General features: G+C 38.7%; 1 pseudogene; it reads left to right on the top strand.

Annotated features, from left to right (window-relative positions):
* The first annotated feature begins 20,964 nt into the window (after positions 1 to 20,964).
* Positions 20,965 to 21,064, top strand: LOC138825069 (U6 spliceosomal RNA; annotated as a pseudogene).
* The last annotated feature ends 4,645 nt before the right edge of the window (positions 21,065 to 25,709 follow it).

Below are 25,709 nucleotides of genomic sequence, written 5' to 3'. Positions count from 1 at the left end.
ACTGAATTGGACATTGTTCCCTGGGAAAGTGGCTGGGGGAGTTGCTGTCATCTTGACTCTGCCCATGCTGCCTGCATCACATGATTCTGGCCACACCACCATTCTTTCATGTTTCTTTCAGACCAATGGAATACAAGAATGGTGGCCACGCCCACATTCCATGCTGCCTCGTACCCCCTGGGATTCCCTAGGTTGGTTGTCACCACTACCAGCAGTTGAAGAAGGTAGAGATGGCTGAGTAGTGAGCAAGAGTCTTGAAGCTACTTTGGAGTAGGAAATTGATGTGGCCTCCTGCTTCCCAGCCCCCTCCCCTGCTTCCTCCAAGGCACTGCATTTCAAACCTCAGGTGGTGGCAAGCTGCTGGCAGGCTTGCAGTCCTGACTTGGTCCCGGCCCCTAGTCCTTTGCTCTGGACCTGAGTGTCTGCAATGCCCCCTCCATTGCTGCTCACCCCACCAGGAGCATCCACCAACAACTTCTCCCAGCAGCACAGGTGAGTGGTCGCCCAGTGGGCCTGCACCCTGCAACACCCGTACCTGGTGACACCCCCCCAGGTGACGGACTTGCACTTCCCTCACACCCCACAGTCCAGCCAGGGTTCTGCCACTAATGCGCCCCAAGGGTAGGGGGTGGGTGTTAACCCGGGGATCCCACTCCCATCCCTAGTGATCAATGTCCCAGGAAAAGGGCAGATGCAGTGATGGGTGAAAAGGGAGTGTTAGGTTTTTTAAAAAGAGGTAACCGAGTAAGAACAGCACCAGCACGCGCGTGGTATTCAGATAAGGGGTAGGTTTATTCAGTAGACCTGCTTGGACCAGGCAAGGGTGGCACTCCACGTGGCTGGGAAAGGCCTGGGAATGAGAGAGAGCTGGGAAGAGAGGAAAGAGAGAGAAAAGAGCAGAGAGAGGGGTAAGAACAGTAGCACTCACGTGGTATTCAGGTAAGGGGTAGATCTGCTGGGACCAGGCAAGGTTGGCACTCCACGTGGCTGGGAAAGAGAGAGAGCAAGAGAGCAAGAAAAGAGCAGCAAGAGCTAGAAATGAACAGAGAGAGAAAAAGGAGAGAGTCTGGGCCTGGGCTAGCCCTTATGTAGGGTATGGGTGGGGAAAGGTGTGGCCACATCAAATTCAGATGTGACCTCTTCCAGGTGTCCCAGTTGCCTAGGTAACGCAGGTACTGGGTGGAGACTTTGCTGCGAGGAGGGTGGAGTCTGCTCGCCATCCAGGAGCGGACCTTACAGGGAGCACCACATCGTCCCTGGCCTGGAGCAGTGGGAGCTACAGAGCCATGCATCTGCACCCTTTCTCTCCCTAGTGGGAACTTGGTGGCTTTAGTCAAAGGTGGGGAACAGTACCTCCACACCTGCCTTCTCAGGTCTTTTCCTTTTTTCTGGGCATGGGGGTTGTTGGATGCAGAAGATAGACCCCCCCCCCTTGCTGTGTGAGCTCTTGTCTTCTGTGCTTGGTCATCCTTTCACCTGAAGAGGGTCCCAGAAAAGCCCAGAAGGGAGGTGAAGGGCGCAGGCGGTCAAAGCAGAAGGTGAATATCTGGGAGGAATAACCCCACCCCACACACACACATACACCCGGCCTGTTCCCCTACCCCTCAGCTGTCAACAGTTCTCACAGGGTCATCACCTTTCCCAGCTCTGCCAGCATGTTCTGATGCTTGGTCCATTTGGTCTCCTCATCCTCCCCAAGAATCCACCAATTAGCCCAGAAGCATGTAGGCCAGAAGGAAGGAGTATGTCGATGTATGTAGCCTCAGGACTCCATCCATTTCACCAACAGTGCCCCACCCCTGGTCAGACACCCTTCTGAGGTCAACATGACCCTCTGCTAGTTTCCTTTCCCAGGCTCTGAGGAGACACCTGTCTCAGGACTCCTTCACCCAGCATCCTGGCCTAGGGTTTTGGTGAATGTAGAGTCAAGGCTGGTTGTTCCCAAGGGGAAGGATCTGACCCTGGAGAAACGGAGAGGCGGGGTGGTGTTGCATCATTTGAGTGGTGCTCCCCTTGGGTGGGAGCCCCTGGTTGTCTCAAGGGAACCTCCATGCTCCAGCTTGTACATTGTCCCAGATGAGAAACGAACAGAGGCACTGCTCTGAGTCATGTGTATGTGTGTGTGTGTGTGTGTGTGTGTGTGTGTGTGCATTAGAGAAAGAGAGACAGAGAAAGAGGGAGAGAGAGACAGAGAGAGACAGAGACACAGAGAGAGACAGAGAGAGAGAGAGAGAGAGAGAGAGAGAGAGGGAAAGAGAGAGAGATCATCTTTCTGTCCCGACCCGCAGGACTTCAACCAGGGCAATGAACCTAAGTGAGAAGGAGTGAAGGGACAAGAGACACGAAGAAGGACAGCAAGACAAGGATTCTGATCAAGCTGCCAAATTTTATTTTTCACACAGGGGTATTTATATGCTTAGAATAAGGAAGCTTTTTCATTGGCCGTAGCAGCTGCAAGATGTTTGCTTAGGGCAATGTGAAAAGGTGGTCCATAGCAGCTACCTGGTCTTTGTTTGGGGCAGGATGCAAAGACCAGATTCTGTAAATAACCTCGAGAGATGGTCCAGCAAGATAGTCAAGCTTATCATGCAGAGAGACTCCCTGCAGGGCTCCCAACATCTCCCCCTTTCTTATTTAGAAAATTGACCATCAATTGTTGGCTGCTCTTTTTGAGGGGGTGACAGAGGCTCTCTTCCTCTAAGGGCCCAGGGTTTTTCTCTGCTCTGAGCAAGCATCCTCACTCGGGGTGGGGAGTTTTACAGGCCTTGGCATGTTTTTTGAGGAGATGGCATGTGGATATGCATGCCAACCGTCATGCACCAGAGCTTGCCACTCAGGGGTCTTGGGTTTTGGGATCTCGCGGATCCATCCCCCTGCAGTCTTAACTGCACCCTTGATTTGAGCATTTTTTCTTCCTCCCATAGGTGCATCCTCCCCCAAGCGCAGGGGCCTATAGGAGGAGGGGCGAACCTATCCCTTATGGCAATAGGTCTTGCCCGTTGAATGGTCAGGAGGTATGAATAAGGAGAAGGATTTTCTAAATAAGAAAAGAAAGGGGGGCTGTTTCCCACTGGAACAAGCTCATGGCAAAACACTAATTAAAAGCCTGGGGTAAATCCTAGATCTCAATGCCGCAGTCTGCCATATCAAGGCAATGTGTATGGTGATGAACCTGTATGGGCTTAGAAGCCAAGAGATTAATCTGTTATTTAATAAATTCAAAAAGGATGGTCCATGTCTGGAGTTCTAGCTGCATCTGCAAGAGAAAAGGCATCATCCTCGGGGGAAGGTTTCCCCTAGGTTGTGGTAAGCCATTAACCTGTTTTATCAAGCATTCTGGCAGCCACCTTGGGGCTGCTTGTTCTTGATCTAAAAGACAAAGAGTGGCAGGGAGTGGTCTACCTGTAGCTTGGGAGGGCATTTCCCCTTGGCTTTGTTTGCTGAAGGGACATTCACGAGCAAAGTGACCAGGTTGTTTACAATTAAAGCAAGTATGTGAGCTGGGGACTGAACCTTGAAAGGGCTTGGTAAAGGCAGCACCTATGGCGGTAGCCGATCCCTTTTGAGGGAGTCGCTTCCAAGCATAAAGGCCAGCATTTTGAATTTGTGCCAAAAGTCCGGCAGGAAAGCACGCCTGTTTAACATTGGTATCAAAGGGCACATTACCCAAAAGTTTAGTATAGGTCCAGGTTTTTGAAGATGTTTTAGCCAAATTTTTTTGCGCGGTCTCTACATTGTTCCTTAAAGTCCACATTCCATAAAACAAAATCACCCCCACTAAGGGTGGCACGGGCCAGAAACTTCCAATCATTAGGGGTGAGCCAGCACGCACTTTGGTTTTCTAACAAGGCTAACGTATAAGGGGCAGTCAGGCCATATTGGGCACATGCATTTTTAAGCTTTTCAACAAAGGGAAGCCTAAGCCTCTTATACTCTTGTTGGCCTTTTCCCTGGGTGGGTTGTTCCCCTTCATCCCCAGTATCCTGTTCCTCATCCTCCTTTTCCTCTTCTTCTGATTCATCCTCCCCACCCTCTGAGGTCCTATCTGTATGGCTCCAAGTTACTGGAAAGGCGAGAACTGATTGATGGCCTGATCTAGCCTTAATTTTATCAGGCGTTTTTGCCTTATCGGCCAAGGCCAGTATGCGGAGTTCATAATCAAGGGACCACAGTTCTTTTAAAAGTTGAAGGTGTTCTCACTTATGTTGAAGAGTCTCGCATAAAGGTGCCAGGTTAGCTAAAGGACTGGAAGAAAAAAATCTGGATCTGGAGGGGCAGTGGGCCCTTGAAAGGCCAGGTCACAAAAGGGAGGGATTTTCAATAAATTGACCAGCAGTCATATCTAATACAACTGATGGGCAAGCCGTGGGGGGCCGAGAGGCATTTTGGAGAACCTCCTCTCCTGCTTTTACAAGTTTTAAAATTCCACTATCAAATAGAGACCATTTCAAAACTTCATTAATCAAATTCCAATAGGAAAAGGGGTAGCAGGAACCTTTTCCGGACCAAAGGTTTCATAATAATCTTTTAAACAATCTCCTACTCTTTGCCATCTTTTTGCATCTATGATTCCTACAAGTCCTCTATGAATGAGAAAAATAATTCTAAATCCTTTTTCTTAACCCACGTTTCCCATGTCTTGAGGGCCTCCTTGAGGTCTGACAGAAATAGATCATGTGATGATGTTGCTTGTCCCATAGTGGGTCACTCACCATGGGGCATCCCCACTCTCCTCCTGGATCTGTCTCTCGGCGGGGTCTGTCGAGGCGATCTCATGATCTCGGACTGTACTTGGCCAAGTTTTCCCGGAGGATGGCGTTCCTTCCTTAGTCAGAGGCTCATGCCCCACGTTGGGCGCCAGTTGTCCCTACCTGCAGGACTTCAACCAGGGCAATGAACCTAAGTGAGAAGGAGTGAAGGGACAAGAGACACGAAGAAGGACAGCAAGACAAGGATTCTGATCAAGCTGCCAAATTTTATTTTTCACACAGGGGTATTTATATGCTTAGAATAAGGAAGCTTTTTCATTGGCCGTAGCAGCTGCAAGATGTTTGCTTAGGGCAATGTGAAAAGGTGGTCCATAGCAGCTACCTGGTCTTTGTTTGGGGCAGGATGCAAAGACCAGATTCTGTAAATAACCTTGAGAGATGTTCCAGCGAGATAGTCAAGCTTATCATGCAGAGAGACTCCCTGCAGGGCTCTCAACATCTTTCTACTTGTACATCCTGACAGTGCTCAGGTGAGTGATCAATTGGCAAATTTCAGGTGCTGCATGGATAAGTCTTCTGTCACCAGTCTGGATTTGTGTGTGTGTAGAAGTGGGTTACAACAAAGATGGTCGAACCTTTTGGTAACTTTTCCTGCTATCTTCGCGAGGGGAGGGGGGGGTGCATGGGCTTCATGGCTGAGGTCCAGGGACCTGGAAGGGTAAGGTGCTTGAAGGGGACTGATCACCTTTAAATTACAAGACCAAGGGATTTGTGTGCCCTGGAGCTCTCTACTCCCTTGGGCCTGGTTGGTGGCAGTGGCAGTTTGGTAGGACCTGGGGGTGCGTCTCACAGGGGGTGGTTTCCCAGGGGGACAGAGTGTGTGGCCAGCACTTAGTAAGGATATGCACCCTGCGAGTATGGAGTGCACCAGCATAAGTCAGACTCCGGGTCTTCTCATCATGATGTCTGATGGTTGAGGCCAACCCTATTTTAAATCTTGACCTATGATCTTCAGATCTCAGACTCCTGAGTAGCTGGGATTACAGGCATGATCCTCTGGCACTGGGCCTCTGATTCTTTTTGGTATATTAGGGTTTGAACTCAAGGCCTTAGGCTTGCCAGTCAGGTATTCCACCATGTGAGCCAAGCCTTTCTGTCTTGGGCATTTCCAAAATAGAGACTAAATATATGGTCAGGCTGGGCTGGATCATGGTACTCCTATCTGTGACAGGCATGCTCCACCAGGCCTGGTCCTCTGTAGTTGGGATAGTAGACATGTAGCACCATGTTCAGTCATCAGTTTAGATGGATTATCTCAAACTCTTAGTGCACAGCAGTCAATTCTTGACCACAGGGTAAGCCCTGGGTTAGGTTTCAACTCTTGGACCTCAGTCTCCTCTTGGAACAGTTGTGAGGAAACAAGGGATTTATACAGAGGGATCTCTCGCACAGGGCACAGAGGGAGCGGCCATTAGATACGGTTCCTGGCAATTCTGTGAGCAAATGAAAGGAAGATACCTGGAAAAGGCTCACGTGGAGCTTATTAATCGTGGAACAGGTGAGGGATTATGAAACAAAACATGTCTCTCTTTCATCCTTACCTTGTCCCCATGAGGAAGGGGATCCTTCACTGTGTTTAGTTTTGCAGCTGGGGATACTGAGGCAAGGAGAAGCCAGGTGACATACTCATGACCTCCAGTTCACAGGAAGCTCTGCCTGACTTCTCTGCCATACTCCCTAGGACAATGGGTGCTATTCAGTCCACTTCTTGTGGTGAGAAGTCCAATTCTTGTCAGTCGTGGGGCTTGAACTCTGGTCCTGGGCACTGTCCCCGAGCTCCTCAGATCAAGGCTAGCACTCTACTACTTAAGCCACAGCGCCGCTTACAGTTTTTTGTGCTTCTTTGGAGATAAGAGTCTCACAGACGTTCCTGCCCGGGCTGGCTGTGAACCATGATCCTCATATCTCAGCCCCCTGTGTAGTTAGGATTAGAGGTCTGAGCCATGGGCACCCGGCTTAAGTTTAATTCTGACTTTTTTTCTCTCTCTCACAGGAACTGGATGAATGTGTGCTGGAGGAGGTGGCCCAGCGTCCCCATGTGGTTGGAACCCAAGGTGGCCCTCTCATTCTGGAGGTAAACTGTGGGTTAGGAGCTGTCTTGCTCAGCCTGTTGAACCAGCTTCATGAGGTAAGCCCCTCTGTGCCCTGGCTAAACTATAACAGTTATTCATTGTCCATCCAGCCTTACTGGACTTAGTATTTTTTGTATGTTATTTTCTAGCACCTGGCCAAAATTATGATACATAGTTATGGAATGAAAATATAATGCCATCTTAAGAAAGTCATTTAGGGCTTTGGAAATGTGACTTCATGGTGTGGTGATTGCCTAGCCTGCCTGAATGCCTGGGTTCAATTCCTCACAGAAAAACACTGAAAGAGATGCTGTGCCCCAAGTGGTAGAGTGGTAGCCTTGAGGAAAAAAAAGCAAGCTCAGGAATAATTCCCTAGTCCTGAGTTTAAGCCCCCTGGACTGTCAAAAACAAAAGAAAACAGTTAGTAAATGCAAAATAAAGAACACATACTTGGAATATATAATTGCTCCTTCCATACTGATACCTGACAATAGTCCCTAATTCATGCATTTTGCCTATATTAGGATACTGTGTTGAAAAAAAATGTTTTGTTCATTAGATCACTGCAGTTAATGCCAGGAATGTACTTAGATGTCAAGGGAAGATGAATTCTGGAAATTAAAAGATTCCAGGCTTTTGAGTAGTCACTGGTAATCACAGAGAAGGCTAGTCTAAGTGAGATTTGGAAATCTTTTTGGTCAGTCATGGCACTAAAAAGGCAGAGACTAATAGTTGTGATAGAAGAGAAGGAATAACTCCAGATGGAAGGAATAAATGATAGTAACTAACATATACCAGAAACTGTTCTAGGGAACTATTTTGGGTTATTGAAGAACTAGTTATCAACTAGGTTTATACCTCATTGCCTTTAACATTGTAAATCTCTTAGGCTAGTTTTTAATCTCTGTGTGATAAATGTATCTCCTTCTATGCTGTTCTTTCATACCTGATCTCCTTTGCTTTCTAAAAACCTCAGTCTTTCTATATTACTCTATGAATATTGCCTAGTACTAAATAACACCTACACAGATGGCAGAGGATGCTAATGTAAGAGTCCCATAGCTCATGAGTCATTAATATAACAACATGGAAAAATGAGGACATATTTATTCCTACCCCAATTTTTCTGAAAAGCTGCAATGTCATCATTTGGTTCAAATTTCCATTCTTTGTCTACATAGTGTCATTAAGTACACATAAATGCAAATATGAGCCAGGTGCTGGTAGCTCAAGCCTGTAATCCTAGCTACTCAGAAGGATGAGACCAGAGGATTGTGGTTCAAAGCAAGCCTTGTCAGGAAAGTCCATGAGACCCTTATCTTCAATTAATCACAGGAAACCCAGAATTGGTGCTGTAGCTAAAGTGGTAGAGTGCTCAACTTGAGATGAAGAGGTGAGGGACAGCGCCCACAAAAAAAGTGCAAATATGACTTTCAGTTTCCCCAAAAGGAATGACAAGGTCAATAGTAATCTTTCCAAGCATAAAAAATAATTACAAAATGATTCAGTGCACCTACTTTCACTGAGTTATTTAAGTTATGGCTTCTTTGCTGGGCATATTCTCTTCTTTTAAAAATTGTCAAATATTAGCTTTATAATAAACTTCATCTAATATTTTTTTTCAAAGGAGAAGTCCATACTGTCGATATCACTTGGCTTTCTTACTATCCTATTTCAAAGCTAATCCAGGCAGGAAAGTCTGTCAAACTATTATCTCTAAATAAACACTAAAAAAAGCCGGAAGTGGAGTTTTGGCTCAAGCAGTAGAGTACTAGCTTTGAGGATAGGTGGGCAAGAAAGACAACTGTTCAGGGACAGGGTCCAGCCCCTGGGTTCATGTCCCAGAACCAGGACAAACTAAACAAACAAGCAAACAAAAACAACCCCCAGATATTTCTTTGGGACTGTCCTTAAAGGAGTACTGCTCTGAGAAGAGGCTACTTGTGCTGAACATATTCACAAGATCCTGCTTTTTTGGAATCCTTATTGCTATGGAGAACTCAGGACCAGACTAAAGGAATTGATAACTGACTCCTGCCAAAAGAGAATCTTCTTAGGGATGAAATATCCATACATAAGACACTTTTAAACCTCCATGTCTTTGTTTCTTTGCAGTAGAACAACTTTAAAACAATGTTATTAGGGGCTGGGAATGTGGTTCAGTGGTACAGTGCTTGCCTTGCATGCATGAGGCCCTGATTTCTCAGTACCACATAAACAGAAAAAGTCAGAAATGGCGCTGTGGTTCAAGTGGTAGAGCACTATCGTTGAGATGAAGATCTGAGGGAGAGCGCCCAGGCCCAGACTTTAGGCCCCACAATTGGCAAAAACAAATACAAACTAACTAAAAAACAACAACGTTAATTCCTTTTATTCTATGCTGGCCTTCACATGGCACATTATTATCTTTTGTAATACTCTCAAGTAGAAGTTTACAGACAAGTTTATATGAATAAAAAATACACTGGAAAAAGTAAGGGACAGAGTTTCCTTCAATCCTTGGGATTCTTTTCTTGTACAGTAAAAAGGAAAGCACAAGTTAATTTGAACTTTATCATTTCTCTGTGTTCAATTCCTCTCCTGGGTTCAGTTTCCACAAAGTCCAGTAACAATCATTGGTGCTTCTTGAGGTCTAATGAATGTTTTCTGTCTTCATTGAAATAACACAAGGACACTTTTGGACATGAGGTAATAGGTGTTTCAGAGAAAACTTAGTAAAAGAGAAAATATAAAATTTATATTGCTTATAAATATGTTATCCATGAGTACATTTAGTTCAAACTTCATAATTGTTCTGCAAATTAAGCCAAATTTTAAATGGGAAGAAGGTCCTCAGATCATTCTTTTTGTGAGTGTATTTGCTGTGTGTTATTTCCCTAGTGCACATGAATTAACAGTAAGAGAAACATTTGCAACAATAGGAGAAAGAGAAGTTCTGTGTTTAAGTATAAGGGTTCAATACAATATAGAAGACTACAAATAAGACAACATCGAAACAATAAAGCCAAGTCCAATATGTAGATTTATGGGAGTGTTCCTAAGTGGAATATGAAGTATGAGGCCTTTCCCTTTCTCAATCATGTTTGCTAATCGCACAAATTTTTAAAAATAGAATGGAAGAATAATTCTGGTTCCAATGAAAGTCAGATATAAGGGCATGGACTTAACTGGAAAAACAAGTCCATCTCGAGAGAGCAGGGATTATACTCGCAATGAACTAGTGGCTAAATCACATTTCTTTTTCTTTCCTTTACTTGCATTTTGTTGTTGTTGTTGGTCTTGGCACTTGAACTTTGGGCCTGGGCACTGTCCATCTGCTATTCAGCTCAAGGCTACTGCTCTACCGCTTGAGCCACAGTGCCACTTCCAGTTTTCTTGTAGTTAATTGGAGAAAAAAGTCTCTGGGACTTTCCTAGCTGGGCTGGCTTTGAACCCCAATCCCCAGATCTCTCCACCACGCAGCTTAAGATCACATTTCTAACAGTGTACACTCAGCATATGCAATGTGTATGTTCATCTATCTTTATATGAATTTTTGAGTTAAAAATGTGGGCTACAGCTTAGACTTTTCACTCACAAAAATGTTCATAGTTTAAAAGTTGATACTTCTGGAGATATAAAACCTAAGAATGTAAAGCAGTCTGGGAAGTTCAGTTTGCATGCAGCCTGGGCAGAACAGTCTTTTCCACACTACCAGCCAAAACCTGAATTGGAAGAATGTCTCAGGTGATGGAATACCAGGCATGAGCAAGATTGATGAATAAGAGCTTGAGGCGTTTGCATACATACATACAAACATACACATACACACAGAGGCACTTATATGTGCACACACAAATACACAAATGAAACAACTCTTAGAATATGTAGAAAAGTTTAAAAATAGCAATAGAAAATATGTCCTGAGTAAGAATTAAGAGATGAATTTTAATTTTAGAAAGTCCTCATGAACTTTCTTCAAAAAAGTTTGAGACTATTACATAGGTAGGGACGAGAGATAGTAAGAGAGTCACGTAATTACTATTAAAGGGATCGAATGAATCAGAGATCCCAGCAGGTGCATCTGAAAATGATCGTATCCTGTGTCAAATGTTAGAAGATCTTCTAAAATAGTACATAAACACTCTGAGCAGTCTGTCTAGTGGATAATATCATTGGAGAAGTTCAGAATTGCTAGTCTATGTCTAGATTAAATAAACCAACAAACATGGCAGGGCAATGTGATACAAACCTGGAATTCTAGCACTCAGACTAAGGCAGGAGATTAGAGAGTGGAATTAAATGGTGATACATTTCCTGGACCAGGTAGTATAATTTTGTCTAATAAAACAAACCAAACAACAAGAAAGGAATACACAGTTGGAAGTTTGGGCTAATTTTGTTATTATGTTTTGAGAAGTCAAGTTTCCTATTGAAATGCAACTCGTATATAATCTTCAGTTTTGTTTTAAATGCTCTCTTCATTACAGAACATTCCTAGATTCAAAATGGCTCATGATTCCCACCCAAAATTTGAAAAAGTAAGTAAGCATCATTCTGTTGGATTCCAAAGAAATGAGGAAGGATTACAAAATCTTAAGCCTAGAGAAATTTCAAAGTTCATCTAAAGCAGGACTTTGTAGATCTTGCTAAAATAGAATTTATTTTTTTTAAATTTTTTTATTGTAAAGATACTATACAGAGGGTTACAGTTACATGAGTGAGGCAATGAGTACACTTCCGCTTCCTCTTGAACATTGTTACCCCCTCCATTGTTTTCCCCCTACCATCCCCTCCCTCCCTCCCTTCCCCAAGGTTCTTTTTTTTTTTTTTTGATTGTGATTAAGTGATTACATAATTTCCGGAAATTCACAGTATTGTGGAATAATGATGCTCATTTAAAGTCACAAGTTCATTCTAACTTTCCTGGAGCAAATTGTCTATCACAGTCTGTAATATATAACGGTGCTCATATGTTATATACCATATATGTGATCAGCAGCATGGGGATATTTAGTAGTGGTTCAACCAGATGAGTGGGAGTTCTTTGTTTCTTAAGTCCTGTTAGTTTTGTCATATCACCTAACATTTTGGATTCATCATCCACTTATCAGGTAGACCATGTACTGTTTGTCTCTTCGTTCTTGGCTTACCTCGCTCAACATGATTCCTTCTAGCTCCATCCATTTCCCTGCAAATGCCATTATTTTGTCATTTCTAATGGCTGCATAGTATTCCATTGTGTATAGATACCACAATTTTTGGATCCATTCATCTGTGGTGGGGCATCTAGGTTGTTTCCATATCCTAGCTATTGCGAACAGTGCTGCAATAAACATGGAGGTGCACGTGTCCTTGTATATTGGTTCCTGTTGTTCAGGGTAGATGCCTAGAAGTGGTATGACGGGGTCGTAAGGGAGGTCAATCTTTAGCTTTCTAAGGACCCTCCAGACTGCTTTCCAAAGTGGTTGTATGAGTGTACATTCCCACCAGCAGTGTAATAGCATTCCTCGTTCTCCACATCCCCTCCAGCATTTGTCGTTGGCTGATTTGTGGATGTGGGACATTCTGACTGGGGTAAGGTGGGTTGTCTTTATTTGCATTTCCTTCACCACCAGGGATGATGAACATTTCCTCATGTGTTTCTTTGCCATTTTTATTTCTTCATTTGAGAAGTCCCTCTTTAGTTCCCTTGCCCATTTAGTAATTGGTTTGTTGGGTTTGGGAGGGATTAGTTTCTTGAGTTCCCTGTATATACAGGATGTTAACCCCTTGTCTGATATATTGCTGGTAAATATTTTTTCCCAATTAGTTGGTTGTCTTTCTAGCTTGGTTGCGATAGCTTTATCTGTGCAGAAGCTTTTTATTTTAAGGTAGTCCCATTTGTCGAGTCTCTCTCCAATTTGTTGTGACCCTGCGACTCTGTTCAGGAAGTTCCTTCTGTGCCTATTAGTTCAAGTGTCTCTCCTACTTTGTCCTGCAGTAGTTTCAGAGATTCAGGTTTAATGTTAAGGTCTTTAATCCATTTTGAGTTGATGTTGGTGCATGGTGATAGGGTGGGGTCCACTTTTAGTTTTCTGCATGTGGCTGCCCAGTTTTCCCAGCACCAGCGGTTGAAGAGGCTATGTTTCTTCCATTGTATGTCTTTGGCTCCTTTGTCGAATATCAGCTGGCTGTAGGCCTGTGGATTTATTTCTGGATCTTCTATTCTGTTCCATTGGTCTTTGGGTCTGTTTTTGTGCCAGTACCATGCTGTCTTTGTTATTATAGCTCTGTAGTAGAGTTTGAAGTTCGGCATGGATAGCCCTCCCATATTGTCTTTATCCCCTAGAATTGTTTTGGCTATTCTAGGTCTTTTGTTGTTCCATATGAATTTTTGGACTGTTTTCTGTATTTCAGAGATGTACGTCATTGGGATTTTAATAGGAATTGCGTTGAATTTGTATATTAGTTTTGGAAGTATTACCATCTTTACTATATTAAGTCGGCCTATCCAGGAGCATGGGAGGTCTTTCCATTTCCTAGTGTCTTCTGCAATTTCTTTCTTTAACTTTTTATAGTTCTCATTAAATAGTTCTTTTATATCTTTGGTTAGGTTAATTCCTAAATATTTTATTTTTTGGGAGGTTATTGTGAATGGGGTTGCTCCCTTTATTTCCCTCTCTTCCTGTACATTATCAGTGTATAGGAAGGCAACTGATTTTTGTGGGTTTATTTTGTATCCTGCTATTTTGCCGAAGTGATTTCTGATTTCTAAGAGTTTGGGGATGGAGTTTTTGGGATCGTGGAGGTATAGTATCATGTCGTCTGCAAAAAGGGATAGTTTAACTTCTTCTTTCCCTATGCGGATCCCTTTAATGTCTTTTTCTTGCCTTATTGCCCTGGCTAAAGGTTCTAGGACTATATTGAAGAGGAGTGGAGACAGTGGGCATCCTTGCCTTGTTCCTGATTTTAGGAGAATTGGTTGTAGCTTTTCCCCATTAAGTATAATATTGGCTATTGGTCTGTCATAAATGGCTTTTATTGTTTTTAGAAATGTTCCTTCTATTCCTATTTTCTCCAGAGCTTTTAGCATGAATGAATGTTGAATTTTGTCAAAGGCCTTTTTTGCATCTGTAGCGATAATCATGTGATTCTTGACCTTGGCTCTGTTGATATGTTGGATTACATTTATTGACTTACGTATGTTAAACCATCCCTGTGTCTCTGGGATGAAGCCTACCTGGTCATAGTGAATTATTTTTTTATGTGTTTCTGGATTCTGTTAGCTAGAATCTAAAATAGAATTTAGAATTAACATAAATAGTTTAGTTTTGCTTCTAATTTCATATTTTATAGGATACTACAAAATTCTTTTTGAGTAGAGGGTTTAATTGACAAATTCACAAATGATTCTGGCATTTTATTTGCCTAGAATATGCTTTCAAGAGAGTTATAATTAGATCTTAGTTAATAGAAAATTCCAACAATTCATGTATAAAATGATAATGTAAATAATCTAGACAGAGTTGCCAACAAATCGATATTAATTTATAAATATAGAAAAATTGCAATTTTTGAGGGTTTTGTATAACATTGTATGAAGAGAATAATTGTGTGACATCTTCTTTCTTCTACCTATATGTAACACAGGAAGCAATTTCCTTAATTACGTGCCTCTGTATACAGTGAGAAAAATGCTACATTTGGGGTTTGTTTTTATTTTATTGGTTTGTCCTAGGGCTTGAAATCTGGGCCTGGGAACTGTCTCTTAGCCTGTTTATGCTCAAGGCTCGTGTGCTACCACTTCAATCTCAGTGCCACTTGTGTCTGACTTTTTCTGAGTTTATTGGATATTTGAACCATAATCTTCTGACCTTAGCATCCTAAATATCTGTGATAGTTTAAAAAAGTATAAATATAAATAACATTTGCAAGTGTTCTGATCTCAAGAATCTTACTGGGGGAAAAGTGATGCAACCCAGTTAATTGTAGTATTCTTTCCAGAAGAAGGAGAGAATCACATTATCAGAGGTGTAGTATTTTTTTCACAATAGAGATAAGCTATTCATGATGTGAATTAAGGGAATATTAAGGTGCACTTTACAAGTTGGAAATTATTGGACTAGGATGACTTTATGGCATAAATCTTTGGATTGATGGTTCATAGAAATTATAGCTTTCTCTGATAAAATTTGCTTACTCTTGAAGAATTAATTACAGATGCTTCATAATTTTATCCTCTACCAGAATGTGGCTATTTTTCTGTTGACTTCTCAATCTGTAACACTCCACTGGAAACTGCATCTATTGCAAAATTACATAACATGCAAACAGGTACTGTTTTGAATCGCTCAGGTATGGAATGTTCAGAATTTGAAAATGAGTAGTTATTAGTCATAGGAATTTTGAGGAACACATATATTCTGTCCTCTTAACAACTCATTTACTTTTAAAAGTTATGGGTTTCCATAGAATTAAACTACATTCAGTTTTAGTATGAGAAAGTACAAAATTTTTCCTTTTTTCAAAATATTGTCAAGTTTATTGTGAAAATATTGTCTAATTGTATAACATTCAAGTTGATGACTCTCTGATAAAAAAGGAGTAATCAATTCAAATTAGATGCCAAATAATATTGATTTTTAAAAAGTTACTACATAAAATAATATTTACTATAACAATACAGTGAAATTATTTTTTATGTAGCTTATTTTTTAATTTAATTTTATTGTCAAATTGGTGAACAATGGGTTACAGTAATTGTAAGGTAGTGAAAACATAACTTTTCAAACTTTTTACCCCCTCTTTCATTTTTCTTACAGTTTTCTTTCACCTCAATACTCCTCACAAGTTTTAATATACATTTCCAACATATTGTCTTGTGAGTATTGTTATTGCATTGGCTTGCCCTTTGTCCTTTGTCTTGCCATTTTGTTGTTCTCTTCCCTTCCCTAATTAAGGTAAATGTATACACAATACACAGGGCACAAAATCAAATACAGCCAATGCCAAACCATAGGTGGAAAACCCAAAGAAAATAGAAATCACATAGTACATTAAAAACAACTGCAAAAAAATCTCTGTTTCCATACCTTGGAGTTCATTTTGCTCAGCATCAGCTTATATGTTCATATATACACATAAAGCCACTGGAAAATAATAGTTGCATGGACACTATATCATATAAACAACATGTTACTGTTTTTGATGGAAAAGGTTGAATTAGGATTGGGGAAAACGTGATTCTGATAAAGGAATTTCAAAAGAGTTTAAAAATTATGACAGGTATATTTTAATTGTTCAAATTTTTAACAAATTAGCCTATTAAGAAAATTGCCTGGGAAAATAGGCTTTCATGCAAAGAAAGCTATGGAGACCTAGTTGAGAGGGAGCAATGTGGGTAAAGATAGCTCATTTTCACACTAAACAAACTTCAGAAACCTTACTGTAAATCCTGTAGGTTCCCTTGAGAATTGTCCTTACCCAGGAAATATACTCTCACTGTGTGAAATTCAAAGTTCTTAAGAAAACTAAGACATCAAATTTTGTGAATTGACCTTTAATTACCCAAATTATTCTTTGAAAAAGATAATTTGGGTCAAAATACTTAGGGAGAAAGGGCCCTTCAAAATGAAAGAAGGTATTGGGTTCACACTTTTCTGTTTGTAACACTTTCCACAATGTCTTTGCACGTGAAGCACTGAAACACAGAAAAAAATCTGATTGGTTACGCCAATGATTACACATTTCTAAGTAGCTCACAAAAAATAATATCCTTATTAACATGAGGTAGTGAAGACTTCTCTTATTACATAAGCCAAAATGTTTGGGATCAGAAAAGAATTGAGAAAATTGAAAGGGGAAGAAAACAATGTTCTTAGAAGCCCTATCTAAGCATACTGAGTTCAGCAGTGGAGGGAGGCCAAAAATTTTGATATAGATTGTCTTAATATTTTTGCTACCTAAAGTGATTTTACAGAGCCTATTTGGCTCACTACAATGTAGAACAGTTTGAATGAGGACAGGAAAATAAATTCTACGTCCAAATGAGGCAACTTAAAAGAGTTTTAAAAGAGAAACCATGAAGATGTAGCGGGGTGGGGTAGGGAGGAGATCTTATAGTCTTTCAGCTTCACTGGACTTGAAGTCAAGAAGCTGTGCTTAATTGGAAATCAGGGAAGAGCTAAGAGGAGGACATAGAATTAGGACATAGAAGTATTGTCCTTTGTAATAGACACTGTTACCCAAGGTATGGATGATTTAACTCTATTCTATTCCATACATCTTGCTGAGCAAATGCAAGACTAAGAAAAAATAATCTATTGAAATAATTTTGCAAAGAATAACTTCACTGATCCTGATATGGTATCTAAGGAGAGTCTTAAGAGAGAACATAAAAGTGGAGTATACTTCGGTTTCCTCTAAGCATCTTGTTAGCAAAATATATCTTTGAGGTTAGAAGTGATTGAACCAAAAAGTAGTGGAGTACTTATTTTTGTGGAACTTTAGACAGAAGACTTTCAAGGTAAAAGAAAAAAAGTATAGCTAAATATTTGTGATCACAGCTTCTTGGATCCATTTTTTGGAGACAAAGTTTTACATTAGAGTTTGTCCTCATTAACATAGATGGATTTTCATGGCAACCAAATGCAAGGGTGAAGCTTAATGGACTCCCTTGGACAAGTAAACAGCATGGTAGAAAAAAATGGCAAATAATATTTAGGAAATTAGTTTGGCTAATTACTTTGCCAGAACAAAGAATGAAAGATATAATTCAAAATCACTTGACTTAAAAGTATGAAGAAAGAGTAGTGAAGAGAGATGAGAGAAAACATAGAGGACTCTTCTGTCTCCAGTGGAGTAATGGATTCTTTATCTTGTTTCTTCCATTCTATCTTCACAAGCTATCAAGTGTGGCTGAGGACTGGAGTATCCATTGCAGACAAAGAGAACTCACAGAAGAAAATATTTGCAGCAGATGTAGGTGATTCACAACCTTAGACAATCTACTTAAATCTGTTCAAAATTCTCTGCTACCCCAAACTGCCCTCTTTGAACAGCTTTGTTTTACTAGTCCCAAGACTACCCTTCATGAACTATTTAAAATTTTGAGAGGTCATATACATCCTCTCTAGAGATTGCTGTTTGGTTGTGATTTTTGTGTGTTTTTGTTTTTTGTTGTGTTTTTTAATTAAATTTCAAAAGGTTGTGCAAGTGTATTACAATAAATATGTCCATCTAATTGTCCAATGCTCCTGGATCAGAGTGACTCCTTCTATCATTCTCAACCAACCCCTTCTCCAAGATGTATTTCAGATTTATCACTTCCTTTATCACATGTGTACATTGAGTATTCTAGCTGTACTTGCCCCTTGTTCCATTTTTCATTCATTCTGTCTTTACTATTATTCCCCTCTGGTTTCAACTTCCTGATAGTCATTCTGTTAAACTGTTAATATTTTGAAAGGTTTATATAATATCCATGGAGTTTCAATCCTGCGTACACTTGAACTGATGTCAGCTTATATTTCCATAGTTCATTCATCTGCAATAACAATTTGCAAGACTGGAGATGTGAAGCACCTAGACATGATTTTATTCTCATCCATTTGTAAGATTAATCTTTAGTCAACAAGAAAGTTTAAAAATGGCTTAGAATATATTCCTAACTACCAAATTTTATAAATGGCTTTGAAAAAAGGTTTGTGATTATTTTATTTTACATGGGATAATATTTTCTACTACCTATAAGTTTTGGAAAAAGAAGACGACTACAATTTACTACTATACAGGAATATGGTAGAAATAGAAGACAGATTTTATGTTTGTCACATCTCTGATGAGTACCCATATTCATGACTTTAAGTCATATTTCTTACTATGTTAGACTGATAGGTAAAACATAAAACAACATATGATAAAGCAACTATTTGTGACTTTTTAAAATGTACCTTAGTAAGTGATTAAACTTACTTTATTAGCTAGTGTTTGGGTTTGAATTATGGGAGGTTTTTCTATTTGACACATCTCTGTAAGGCACCTACTGAAAAACACAAATGGTGGGTGGTACTATTTCTACACTTTAATGAATGGTTGAACCTGTTTGGCATTAGTGCTGGGTAAATAAAACAACTCTATTGTAACTTGCACCCTAAACTTGAAAACTTTGTAATGTCAATATTGTCTACTTGTCAAATGTTATTTTGGTGTATGTGATTTTTAAAAAATTATTTGAAAAGGAATCTGTTTTCAGGAGATTAAGTGTAGGTTATCATTGGTTTGAGAATGATAACATTTTTATTCTACAGAAACAAGTTTTACTGAAGTACCAGTATTTTGAAGCATTAACGATCTTCTCAATTAATGTTTTTGTGAATTATATTTGACCTGTAAGTCAAGTTTTCCTAGCCTTGGTAGACCAATTATGGATCTATCGTTCTAGGAACTATTTATTTTTGCCTACTTATCCTGGACTGAAATCTTTGAGTAATCATTAGAAGAGGGGTATTAAAAATAATTTTGTGACATTTGTGATCTTGGTCACTCATATGGGCTGGTCATTTGTAAACTGAAAGTTTGAATTGCTGTACTGTCTCTCAGATTTTGTGATCTCATCTTTCATTTTAAGTTGCATTGCATTACACAATTGCTTACCACTAATTCCGGGGTCATAAGGAATTGAGATGGATTTTCAATTACTTTCTGTTAGCATGTTTCATGAGCCTAGGTGAGAAATCTTCCCCTTGTTATCAGATGAAGAGGATAACTAAGACCTGGGATCCTAGGACCCATGGGTCCTGCAGAAGAATAATACCTTTTAGATATCATATCAGCAAAATTTGGGTACAATCAGTAGAAATGCTTCAGAAATATAGAGAAAAACATTTTGCAACCAGTGAGTTAAAACAATAAACAGAGCAGCAGAGTAAAATCCCTTATAGATTAGAGGAAAACAATTGTTTTTTTTTTACAATGTGAATTCAGGAGACCAAGAATACTTAGAACATATCACAAGTTTATACCAAAGACATTGCATTGATACTTTTTATATTCTAATGTACATTCTAAACCTTATTATTTATATTCCAATCTATTTATTGTAATAAATGTCTATTTATTTGTCAAATTATCAATTAATTCTAGTAAGTTTCACTGTGTGAAATAAAATATCAGCACGTATAAATATAAAATATATAACTATAAAATATAAGAAAAAAGGCACATGTTTTGCAATGTTCTGTTGTGGTTAGGGTATCAAAGGCAACTGTGTTTTAAAATATTATTCCATTATTTCTACCTCAGTGTTTGGTAGAGTTGGACCTAAAGCTTTACCATTTGGAGATTTACAGCCTAGAGACAAGAGGAAACACTGTGATTAAAACATTACCAATTTAAGGCCTAATATCGAGGAGAAACATATAGACTTCTCTTGTAACTATGAAAATATTTGATGAAAGAAAGGCAGTAGTGTAAATTCCTGCCTGGATGGATGGTAGACAGGCCAGGACATTTGGTAATCATGCATGTGAAAATTTTTTTCACCTTCTTGGCTTTAGCTACTATTGAAATGTTAGGTATAAAAAACTATTATATTTTGATAAAATACCTTCTAGCCTAAATGATTCTGTCTTAACTGTTTATCTCTCTATGATCCCTTTTAACTAATATTAGTTTTGTTCCAATAAGAAAATTTATGCTGTCAGGGTAAGATATTCTGGTTGGTCTGTTGCTACAGGGAAGAAGAGTAAAGGGTCAGGTAGACATTTGTACCAGTAAGACATCATTTAGGAATTTTTAAGCTGCAGAAGTTTAGAAGTAGCTCTTAAGCAAGACTTACTTTGAATCCATTAGCTCCACAAAGCTAACTCAGTTTATAAATAAGTACTTGAAAAACAATCATCTTTGGACCTAGCTATAAAGGCTTCAAAGTATGATCAAATTTAAAATGAAAAAGACTTAAAATAGTCATAGACAAAAAAAATTGCAAATGTGAGCAATCGACCAAACAATATAAGCTTTTCCCAATATACACAGAATTTTAGAGAAGTAAGATCAATAACATTTTTAGGAACAATAAGGTTTCCTAGTTACAAACAGTCAACCAAGGATATATGCCTGTATAAAGATTGCATCAATAACTACTTAAATTTACAGGCTACTACATGCTTCAGCAGGACGTTTACCCAAATTACTACAATATAGAGATTATCATGGCACTTGCACAAGGATGATATGAAAATTTGTGAAATACTCCATATTTTTCATTCTTGAGATGCAAGAAATGAAAAACAGTTATTAAAAATTGATTACAAAAATACAAGTCGTTATGTCGAAAAATGAACTTTACAACTTTGTGCGGGTGGAGGGGTAGCAGGGAGGATTGAGTGGGGGAGCAGGTGAAGGATGGGAATGGAAGGGAAGGGTAAATACAGGAGGAGGCTACAATGCTTGATAAGAAATGTACTCATTATCTTGCCCATGTAATTGTAACCCCTCTGTACAGTATTTTCACAATAAAAAATTTAAAAAGGCAAATGTAACAATATACGTAATTCATTGAACTGAAAGTTAGTTTGACATCAGTGCGTTAAATCCTCACCTTAGAATGGCCTTTACATAGCATAATCTTTACAAAACATTTGAAATTGGATAACATTGTCATTTTATCCCAAAGAAATAAAATACTATAAGGACCTAGGAAAAAAAAGGAATCTTAAACTTTTTCTATATGGAATGCTATCTGAAATAACACATTTATTAACGAACCTATATATTATAAAACAATGTATAATTCAAAGTATTATATCTAGGAGAGAATTAAATAGATTATGGACATTATACAAATAAAATACAGAGTATTTTAAAATATACTTTTTTCATACAAGCACCAGAAATATTTTTAGTTTCTGTACTACTCATTTCAACAGATAAGTTAAAGTGATTTCTGATTTAAAAATCACAAACCCTGCAGAAATCATTATAGATGTATACAAACAACTCTTGAATACATTTTGACATCAGTCAGGCAATTCACTTGAAGAATACTATGGAATCCATGAATTTTTAAAGTAAGATATTGCTGTTGCTTTGTATTGTGAAAATATTTTGTACAGACACAAAGATGGATTGGCATTTTTGAAATTTAAGAATCTTAACCAAACCATTATGAGTTAGGAGAACAATTTTTACAGCCTTCCACAATTTAAAAGAGGTAGTGATACATATTTATCCTTTTGGCAATATTAAATGCAGTTTCTTCCAAGTTGTTCTTCAGACCTGGTTTGATATAATGCTTCAATAGAAGGCGATCCAGCATATCTTCGCTATTTCTATTCCAAGCAGCAAGATGCAAGGGAGTCAAGAGGACTTTAGTTTGGGCATTGGTATCTGCCTCAATGTGAACTAAGAAAGCAGCCACTCTGGTATTATTCAATATATAAGCACTGTGCAGGGGTGTCTAGCCATTCACAGTAATTGCATGAATATCTGCCTTGAGCCACCAACTCATGGACAATGTCTAAGTGCCCACTGGAGGCTTCCCGATGAAGAGAGGTATATTCATCATCATCCCTAGTATTCACATGAGTGGCCTTTTAGGAAAGCAGTGTCTGCACTGTAGTAAGCCAATTATTTTCAGCAGCCCAAACAAAAATTTGCTTTAATACTTCTCCATTTTTTTTTTGCAAATGATGACATTCCTCACTTTTTCATCTTGTTCCTTGTCTTCATCAGAATTGCCTAACCAGAGACAGTGAGTACCAGTGGGAATGGGGTGCACATGTATTCCCTAATAGTTCACGTTGGTTGAACTGGTCAGAAAAATCCAGTGAATTTTCTACATCTGTTATTTCACCATGATTTTCTTTCTCTTTTTCCAATTTTACTATTGGAAATTATTCTAACTGGAGAGTAGGGAATTCATAGAGAGCAAAGGAAAGGTTTTCCTCCATATTCAAAGGTACAGACTGAAAATGGGACCAGTGGTGTCTTCATGTGCAGCTTATTATAGGAATGAGAAAATATGAAATAATGCCTTCTAAGTAAATGATTTGGGAAATGGCAGAGCAGAAAGTGAAATGATGCAACCAAAAATATAAAAGCAAAATAAATTAGGATAATTATGGAGCAGTCACATTATCTATGAGAACCATGAAAGGGAGAGAGGAAGAGAGAGACAGATGTACAATGACCTAGCTAGCCACAAAATCCATGCCTCTGATCAATTTATAGAGCAAACAATTTTATTTTTTAAAAGAGGTGGAAATGGAATTTATGAATTTACTTGAAATTAGTAAATACATTTTTATTAGCCTACATAAAGAGACATAGCTTTGACCAAATTACAGACAAAAATCTAAATCCTTGATAATTCTAGTAACAGATCTGACTGAAATCAGTTGAATCACACTTTTCCTGTAGAGTGAAGGAATAGGTTCAGGTTAGGAAAACAGCTAGAGAAGGCAGACCGATTGTATCTGTGACAAAACTTTGTGGAAAATGGTATCAAGGATTAATTACTGGTGATCCACTTGCACTGGAAGTGTGAATCTGAACTATTGCTTGCTGATTCTGAACTATTTCTTTAATAATTATAAGTTCCAAGAAGAAAAGGTGAGATTTAATTGATAGCAAAGGATTAGTAATACACTTTGACTTCTCATTAAGCACCTTCAATCATCAAAATCACATGAAGACAATAGAGAGGCCTACTTTTTTGGATGAAAACAAGTATCTTTAAAAACAAGGTAATTAAGTATTCCTACAAAGGACTTCTATTTTACTACTGCATTATATAGTTTTTTCTAATGTTGGGTAACAAATAATGGATCTATTAGAAAGCTCTTAAAGCTCATATGTTCAATAGTGAGTTCTCTTATATTATACCATGGTATTTTTGTTTATGGTTTTAAGAAGAAATTTGCTAGCTTAAATTTCTGACAAGACAATATCATCACTGTACAACTTGCTTCTATACTCTAAGTTTTAAATTACTATCTAATATGTGTATTAGATAGCTATAGAGGAAAAACTAGAAGCCACACTTGTGGCTCATGTGTTTATCCTAGCTAATCAGAAAGATGAAATCTGAGGATTGTGGTTTGAAACCAAACCAAGCAAAAAAAAGTCCATTAAATTCTGATTTGAAAGTAACCAGCAAAAGCTAGAAATGGAGCTGTGGGACAAGCAGTAAAATTCTAGGCTTGAGAAAACTACAACAAAAAAACAACAAATCCTGGGACAGAGCCAGGCCATGAGTTCAAGCCTAGTATTAACACCAAACAAATGAATTAATTAATTAATTAAAATAAATTAAGTGGTCACATGTGGTGAGGCAAGTAAAATGTAACACCCATGGTGACTCTATTGTGTATTATTTTGTAATAAGGCAAATTAACATTTGTCTTAATCACTAAAATTTTATTTGTACTTTTTTGTACTAAACCCTGAATTTAGCATGCAAGTATATGTGTGTACATATGCACACATGTGTGTATGTTTATATGTGTGTGTGTGCTCTTGCAATGTTGCTTGCCAATGTGGACAAGGTGAGGCTCAAAAGAGCTAACTGTGTTGCAATGTTTTTATTTATCAGTGTTCTGTCATGTCATTTCTGTGGAGCCACCCTTCTGTACATTTTATTTGTCAAATAATAACATCATCATAATCAAAGCATATACAACATTAAGTTAGATAAAAGAGACCACTTTCAGCTCTTATTATATGTTAGGTAAGAAGATACAGATATAATTAGGTAGTAAGTTATTGTTGTAAGATGACTGTCAGTACAAAATATGTATTTGACCTCTTAAATTGGTTATGATTTTAAGATATACTCATGGAGTGAGTTTGACTGACTTGACCAAACAGGTATTACTCTCTGGTTATTCCTGTGAAACACAAGGTGAATAAACTCTTTCTGGATTTCTGTTGAAAATAACTTTCTTTGTAACATCATATCTATTCTCACTAAGATAATCAACCCTGTATTTATTAGGTTTGAATATCCCATCATATTGACTGAAAACCAGTATTGTGGATATGCTTGCTAGATATACCTTTCAAAACAAACAAACAAAAAGCATGTGTCACCTCCAGATTGTGGATGCATTTGAAGTTCTTTTGTACATGCAATGGGATCCTCACTAATGGCTCTTTTGTGAAAGTAACTATCACAACTTTAACAAACAAGGCTTTTCAAATATCTTTTCCAATATAAATAACAACCCCGAGAGCGTCTTGCAATTTCTGAAAAGCCTTTGAATATTTTTAGTATTATTTCAGTTCATTGACTATAGAGCTATAGACATTTCTGAAATAAATATTAAGATCTGAAGATGTAAGTGGGTATATAGGCTTTTTATGCAATAGAATATTATGAAATATTATGAAATAGAATAAAAGGATATAAGTGAATTTGGTAAGCTAATTATTAGAATAACTTTGTTTTCTAGTAACAGTTTTTTTTTTCTTTTTTTGGGGTCCAGTCGTGGGTCCTTGAACTCTGGGCCTGGGCACTGTCCCTCAGCTCTTCAGCTCAAGGCTAGTGCTCTACCGCTTGAGCCACAGCGCCACTTCCGGCTTTTTCCTTTTTGCTTATGTGGTGCTGAGGAATTGAACCCAGGGCCTCATGCATGCAAGGCAAGCACTCTACCACTGAGCCACCTTCCCAGCCCCAGTAACAGTTTTTTGAATGTAGATGATGCAGTTAAATTATTTCCTTTGTGGCTCTGTACTTCAGTTAGTTTTATAATCTTGATAATTATAAGAGTGAATTTGTAGAAAAATAAAGGTATTTGAAAATGATGGATTAATCTTGTGTTTTCTGTTCTACTCCCAAGAAAATGAGTTATTTTCAAGTGTTAATATTTTATCATTGAATCTTCAATATCACAAGAAATTTTGAAAA

This window comes from Dipodomys merriami, unplaced genomic scaffold (genome assembly GCF_024711535.1).
Source record: "Dipodomys merriami isolate MVZ:Mamm:240054 unplaced genomic scaffold, mDipMer1.0.p SCAF_1333, whole genome shotgun sequence".
Classification (NCBI taxonomy): domain Eukaryota; kingdom Metazoa; phylum Chordata; class Mammalia; order Rodentia; family Heteromyidae; genus Dipodomys; species Dipodomys merriami.
The sequence above is the reverse complement of the archived record's forward strand: the minus strand, read 5'-3'. Positions and strand labels throughout refer to the sequence as shown.